Source organism: Sinocyclocheilus anshuiensis, unplaced genomic scaffold, assembly GCF_001515605.1.
Source record: "Sinocyclocheilus anshuiensis isolate Anshui unplaced genomic scaffold, SAMN03320099.WGS_v1.1 scaffold661, whole genome shotgun sequence".
Classification (NCBI taxonomy): Eukaryota; Metazoa; Chordata; class Actinopteri; order Cypriniformes; family Cyprinidae; genus Sinocyclocheilus; species Sinocyclocheilus anshuiensis.
The window spans coordinates 2,993-10,298 of NW_015536491.1; the positions used below are offsets into that span (position 1 = coordinate 2,993).

Here is a 7,306-nt window from a genome sequence, read left to right on the forward strand (position 1 = left end):
AAACACACAAACACACACAAACACACACAAACACACACACACACTTATATAGTTAAACCAAAATTTCAGACACCTTCAGCATTTCTCACATTATTTGCTATAGTTTAGAAAATGGTAATAAAATATGAGAAGAACTCGGAGTTAAACTGTGTCAGAACAACTTTGATAGAAAGGTATGTAACAAAACATGCTCAGGTCAAAGTGTCAAATCTCATTTTTGGTCCCAAATTTGGATAAATTTTACTGGTAGTCCACTGTATGACGAATTTATGGGTATAATATGCCACAGTTCACTTTATTTTGCCCTCCTCACTTACATAAATGAGCTATAGTGTCCTGCACACACTAGTGAAAAAATATCAAAAATGATATCTGGTGCCTGAATAATATTTGGTTTGACTGTATATCTGTATATCACTAAAATAGCTGCATGAAGATTTATTCAGTTAGATTCTGCTAAACTTGACAACAGCCAAAGCTTCTCGTGTGTGTTTGATGAGATATAAGAGTGTTTCTGACCGTCACAGCTGAGGCTCATTCCTCCGAACACCAGCGGCCCGATGAACTGCGCCTTCATCTCTCCCTCGTGATACACGAAGAGTGCAGGCAGGTTCCGGTCGGGGTAGCTGGGAATGCAGGTGCTGGAGATGGACTTCAGGAAACCTCCGGGCCAGCTGAGACAGATGCTGGTGTATCAGAGTACACAGCGGGATCCTGAGCCAGAAACAAAGATTCAGGAGTCAGACACTGTTTCAGTCATATATAAGACTCAATAATACAGTACGGATTTGATGAAATGAGCTGCATTTATTTATATGTCAGAATATGGATTTCTGCAGGTTTTATGAAGGTGCACTAGCAGTCAAAAGTTTTGAACGGTAAGATTTTTAATGTTTTTTTTTTTAAAGAAGTCTCTTCTGCTCACCAAGCCTGCATTTATTTGATCAGAAACAAAGCAAAAATACAGTAAAATTGTGAAATATTATTATAATGTAAAACAGCTGTTTTCTTTGTGAATATGTGTTAAACAGTAATATATTTCTGTGATGCGCAACTGTATTTTCAGCATCATTACTGCAGTCTTCAGTGTCACATGATCTTCAGAAATCCGTATAATATGCTGATTTGCTACTCAAAAAACACTTTATTATTATTATCATCAATATTTAAAACAGTTGAGTAAATTTTTTTCAGAATTCTTTGATGAATGGAAAGATCCAAAGATTTATCTGAAATAAAAAGCTTTCGTAACATTACACACTATACCATTCAAAAGCTTGGAGTCAGTGTAATTTTTATGTATTTTTTTGGGCAAGAAATTATAAAAATGAATACTTTTATTTAGCAAGGATGCTTTAAATTGATCAAAAGTGATGATAAAGACATTTATAATGTTACAAAGGATTTCTATTTCAGATAAATACTGTTCTTCTGAACTTGCTATTCATCAAAGAAACCTGAAAAAATTCCATAATAATAATATTTAAAAAAAATAATAATTTTGAGCAGCACATTAGAATATTATACTGATTTCTGAAGATCATGTGACACTGAAGACTGGAGTAATGATGCTGAAAATACAGCTGCGCATCACAGAAATACATTACATTTGAACACATATTCAAATAAAAAGCAGTTATTTTTAAATGGTAAAAATATTTCACAATTTTACAGTTTTTGGATCAAATAAATGCAGCCTTGCTGAGCAGAAGATAATTCTTTAAAACAACATTAAAAATCTTACTGTTCAAAAACTTTTGGCTATTTAGGACTTTAAGACTTTAGGAGCAATTAAAGAGCATTTAAGGAATAACTATATGGAACGCAATACTTCAGTGTGGTCTGCAGATGTAAATGTCTTGTATTAGCAAAACTTCAGAGTTTAAAATACAACTTCTAACAGATCTCCATTAGTTTTTCATTCATTCGACCAAAACTAGCTTAAGGCTTGAATGTCTCCGCTCCAAACACTAGAATACAGAAATAACTTTTACTGTATCTTCCGACCACACTGCAACAAGCCCTGTTCTAACTCAGAGTTGTTGTCTTGGTATGAATTAAACAGTTTTGTAATCTGTCTCTAAATTTTTGTGTCTCAGGGAATACGTCGCTCTTTTAGGGGTATAAATCAAGATATAAAAACATATATATAGACTGAGACTTTGTGTCTTGTGTTTCAGAAAATCTAATCTTTTTGTAATCTTGTCAAAACAGATATCACTGGGAAGGTCTGACAGTCAAGGTTCCATATTTGGTGAATATTGTGATATTGTGACAGAAAATGATTGATTTGTGACAGAAAACTGTTTGGGTGTAACCCAGTGGTTGTTTTTGGTATAGTGCCCAAACAAAATCTCACAGGAACCACAATTTTTGTGATATCAACTTCAAATTTGGAACATAACTTGGTTAGGCACAAGGCTTTGATTTTATAGTGCAACATTTTATAAAATGTTTTATTTTATATAAAATAAAAAAATGTACAGGTGCATCTCAATAAATTAGAATGTCGTGGAAAAGTTCATTTATTTCAGTAATTCAAGTAATTCAGTGAAACTCGTGTATTAAATAAATTCAGTGCACACAGACTGAAGTAGTTTAAGTCTTTGGTTCTTTTAATTGTGATGATTTTGGCTCACATTTAACAAAAATTCTAATTTATTGAGATGCACCTGTATACCACATTTTTACTGTAAACCTAAACTTCTATAACTTTTTTTATACTTAGTTTTTTTGAAATGCTAATTATTTCAGCAATAATCTGCTATGTGTCTTCTTTAAAAGAGACCAAGCTTAGGTCTGTATTCCAAAGCGTTCAGGAATTACAACCACGTTGTAACAAGCATTGATTAACAAGTGTTCTGTTTTCAGTGAATTTATCCCCCAAAGTATCGTACATATCCTGGGGATACAAACATTACAATCAGAAAGAAGAGTCCAGCTTTGAAAAAAAAAAGCATGCAATTGTAATATTTGAGTTCCAATAAGATGGAAAATAGCAATAAATAAATTTTCTGATGTCTATTTATGGGTTTGCACTTTTTAGGGTTAGAGGTAGTAGACTGTAAGTGTATAAAAGGTTTGAGTTTAAGATGTTCGTGGCTCATTCCGACACCTTCATCAGCTTGTGAGGAACACTGAATGTGTTTGTGTGCAGTGAGATGAGTAAACACATGTTGATATTTAGTCTAGAACTACAGTAAGATCATGTTCACACACAACGCTCTGCACTTACTCCTGATTTCTGTCACCATGGCAACACCAGAGCTGTCACTCAACACATGGAAACAAAGTAACTGGAGCTACTTATTTGAAAAAGTAACTCAGATATTTCCTTCTACATTAAAAAGTAATGCGTTACTTGTTACTTTAAAAAGTAATCTGATTACATAACTCGCGTTACTTGTAATGCATTACCCCCAGCACTGTCTATCAGTGTCAGTATTTTCAAACTTTAAATGTCTTTATAGTCAGATTCAGTTTTAATCAATCATAATGTATGCTGTAATGCATTATATCTTTTCATAAAAAATTTAACCAAAGGTAAATGCATTATAATATCTGCAGATTCCTTGGTTGTTGTCAAATTGGTAGTTTGTTGTGTGTTTTAATGCATAATACTTTCTAAAGGTGCGTTCAATGAATAGATAAATATTATATCAGTGTCTACAATTATTCAGGAGATCATACAGCGTATTATACATCACAATTATAATTAATGCATTAAAAATACTTTTATAACATTATATATAAAGACTTTAAGTGTTACCTTTTTTAAATGTCTATATTGTTTTTAGTAGGATCAGTGACGGACCGCTCTTCCTCCTCCTCCTCTTCCTCCTCCTCTTCCTCCTCTTCCTCCGCCGGGGCTTCTCTGGGAGGAAGGATCCTACATTCAGAAACACTGATGACTGCAGCTCCAGCATTCACAGACCAATCACTTTACATCCATTTACTGAAACTGATCAGATTACAGTCACCGCTCAATAATAATGTCTGTTCTCTCTGGTGTTTTACTACCATTGAGATACTCTCATAGCTTTTATTAATACTTATATTGAATTCATTCTTGTTTGGATATTTAGCATTTCCAATTTAATTTCAGTTAGAGTTTTAGTCATTTTAGTTGTTATGGAAGCTTGCTTCCACGCCATAAAAATAATTGCAACTTTTTTTTCTCACAATTCTGACTTTTCTTTCTAGGAATGCTGAATAAAAGCTGCCAGACATGTACATTTTCTGAGAAGAAAAGTCAGAATTGTGAGATAAAGAGTCAGAATTACTGTTTTTTATTATTCTGTGGCAGAAACAGGCTTTCAAATGTTGTTGTTTTAAATGCATCTATATATAGTTTTTCAGACATTTTAATTTCAGATTTAGTTTAATTTATTTTAACACTTAAAGTTAAAATTAAAACACAAATGAGAAATGCTGCTTTGGCAACTAGCTGAAGTTTATTTGTCATATTTAATTTCAGCTGACTTTTATTATTTCAATTAACAAAAATTTTTTTTATTTTCGGTCTTAGTTTTAGTGGAGTATAATAAAACTAACTGTAATCAAACTATAAACCTTTCCATTCCAAACACAGCTGACTTTTCCACTCCTGGAGAGACCCTTTCCTTCATATTAGCTCAAGAGAACACGTAAACAGCTGAAATCATCCAGTTTTCATATAGAGTTCATTTGCTAAAACTGATAATTAATCTCAGTCAAACTGCAGTCGGGATAAAAATAACTCAAACATATGGCTAACTAACACAATCAAAACATAACATAATAAAAAACATGATTTTTGAACATATTAAAAAAAAGAGTTATCTGTTTTTGCAAATAAACTCAAGTATATACGATGGTTTCTTCTGAATTACTTTTGACTTATGAATACAAAACTCTGCTGAGATAATGAACAGATTAATAATGTAAATCTGTTTATTCTCATTTAGTACAGAAAGAGAATTTTTCACATTTCCAAAAGCTTGTATTTACTGTCTCTGACATTAAACTGAAGGAATATATGCAAACAATCCTGACTTTCTTACTGCAAAATCAAATGAAACCATGAAAATCATCAATAATAACAAATCAAATCTTGCTAAGGATATTCAAATATTAATAGAAGAGAACAAAAGGAGAAAGAAAATATACATCTTAGAACTTCCGGCAATATTCTCTTAAAATTATGAAGAAACCATCTTAACGTTAATAGAGCATTTGTTCAAGTCAATGTCAAAACGTTAGCACAAAAACATTAATTATACATTCAGAAAAGTTTTAGTTGGATGTTCGTTGTTTAAATGCTACACTTGTTTCAGAATAGCCTTGTCATAATGTTTCAAAATGATGAAATGTAACGTTCCTTTAATGTTTATATAACCAAGAAAAACGTTTTTAAAACATTTTTTTAAAAACTGGACGTTTTGAACATTCAGCAACATGTTATATAAAATGTTATCTATAGCTTTATGTTATATTGATCAGCAAAATCATACAGGATTGTGCATTAAATTAATCGATTTAAGGATACATTTAAGTAATTTACAGTTTATTCTATTTATTTATTTTGCTTTGTTGTGTCTTATTGCTATTAAAGTATGAAGAAAAATTATTTCGGTTTTAAAATGAGGGCTTTTGTGGTGCCCATTTAGATTTGTGGATAAGGGATCTTGTTATAATAACTATACCTATATTTTAAATTGAACTAAAACATATTTTCTCTGATTTGCAATCCAGAGTTTTTATTCTTTTTTTTTTTTTTTTTAATAAAAAATGGCAAATAATACCAGAATAATTGTGGACATTTAGTTTGCTGATTATTTGCATATATACATTTGAATACAATATAATTATTCTTATAAATATACCACGGCCTGGTTTCACAGACAGGTTTTAGACTAAACCAGGATTAGGCCACAGTTCAATTAGGACATGTAAGTCATTTCTATAAACGTGCTTTAAGAAAACAAAAAACACTACTGGTGTCCCTCTTGAGACAAAACAAAGGCACTGATGTATTTTAAGATCAACCAGTGCAAGTTTCTTTCAGTTGAAACAGCTCAGAATTATATTTTAGTCTGGGACTAGGTTTAATTTAATCATTTTAGCTGCGTTATCGATCACTGAATCCCGTCACGCCCCGCCCCCTCTCTCTAAAGCCCCGCCCCCACCGCCAGAGCGCGCGAATGATTGACAGGCAGAGACTTCTTCTGATTGGAGGAGCGGCTGCCACTTACAGAGACAGGTGTGATTCTCGGCAGCCAAAGTTTATTTGCTATATTAAAGGGATAGTTCAGCCAAAAATGAAAATGTGATGTTTATCTGCTCACCGCCAGGGCATCCAAGATGTAGGTGACTTTGTTTCTTCAGTAGAACACAAACGAAGATTTTTAACTTAAACCGTTGCAGTCTATCAGTCTTATAATGGAAGTGAATGGGAATCACGGCTTTGGTTGCAATTATGAATGCTGAACTATTTTTGAGTTATAAAAAATAAATTTGAGATTAAAAATTTATATTGTGAGATATAAATTTTATTATTAGAATTACAAGAAATAAATATGCAATTAATTGTGAGAAATAGAACCATTTTAGATAAATAGTAATAATTTCAGATTAAATATTGGAATTAAAAAAAAAAACAATTTTGAATTGAAACTGATAAAACAAAAAGTTGAGATGTAAAGTTACATTATGAGAAAGTTGCAATTGTGAGAAAGTTGAAATTGTGAATAAATTACAAGAAATAAACTGGTTATGAGAAGTTGCAGTTGTTAAAGGGATAGTTCACCCAAAAATGAACATTTGATGTTTATCTGTTTACCCCCAGGGCATCCAAGATGTAGTTGACTTTGTTTCTTCAGTAGAACACAAACGGAGATTTTTAACTCAAACTGTTGCAGTCTGTCAGTCATATAATGGAAGTGGATGGGAATCACGGCTTTGAGAAAAAAACATACACAAACACAACCAAATGAAACCCTGCGGCTCCTGACGACACATTGATGTGTAAAGACACGAAACCATTGACACTCCTAATTGAGATTGTATAGTGTCAATGGTCCATTTGAGAAATAGGTGGCGGTAATGCACAAAGAACTTTCCATCTACAGATTTTTCCCTGACCTTCTTTTCTCTGTAAATTAAGGGTGCACACTATTGCTGAAAAACACAGTTACTACTTAGCAGTCAGATGTCCGTATGCACAAAGGCACAGATCCCAAAACAAGACCATATCTGCACATGAAACTTTTTTTTGTAGAAGCATTTTTTAAATTTGAACTAGCACCTCATGACTACACCACATTAT

At 32.4% G+C, this 7,306-nt stretch overlaps 1 pseudogene; it reads right to left on the minus strand.

Moving 5' to 3' along the window:
• LOC107685443 (phosducin-like protein 3) overlaps positions 1-4,628 on the minus strand; it is a 5,877-nt pseudogene extending 1,249 nt beyond the window's left edge.
• Between the last annotated feature and the right edge of the window lie 2,678 nt (positions 4,629-7,306).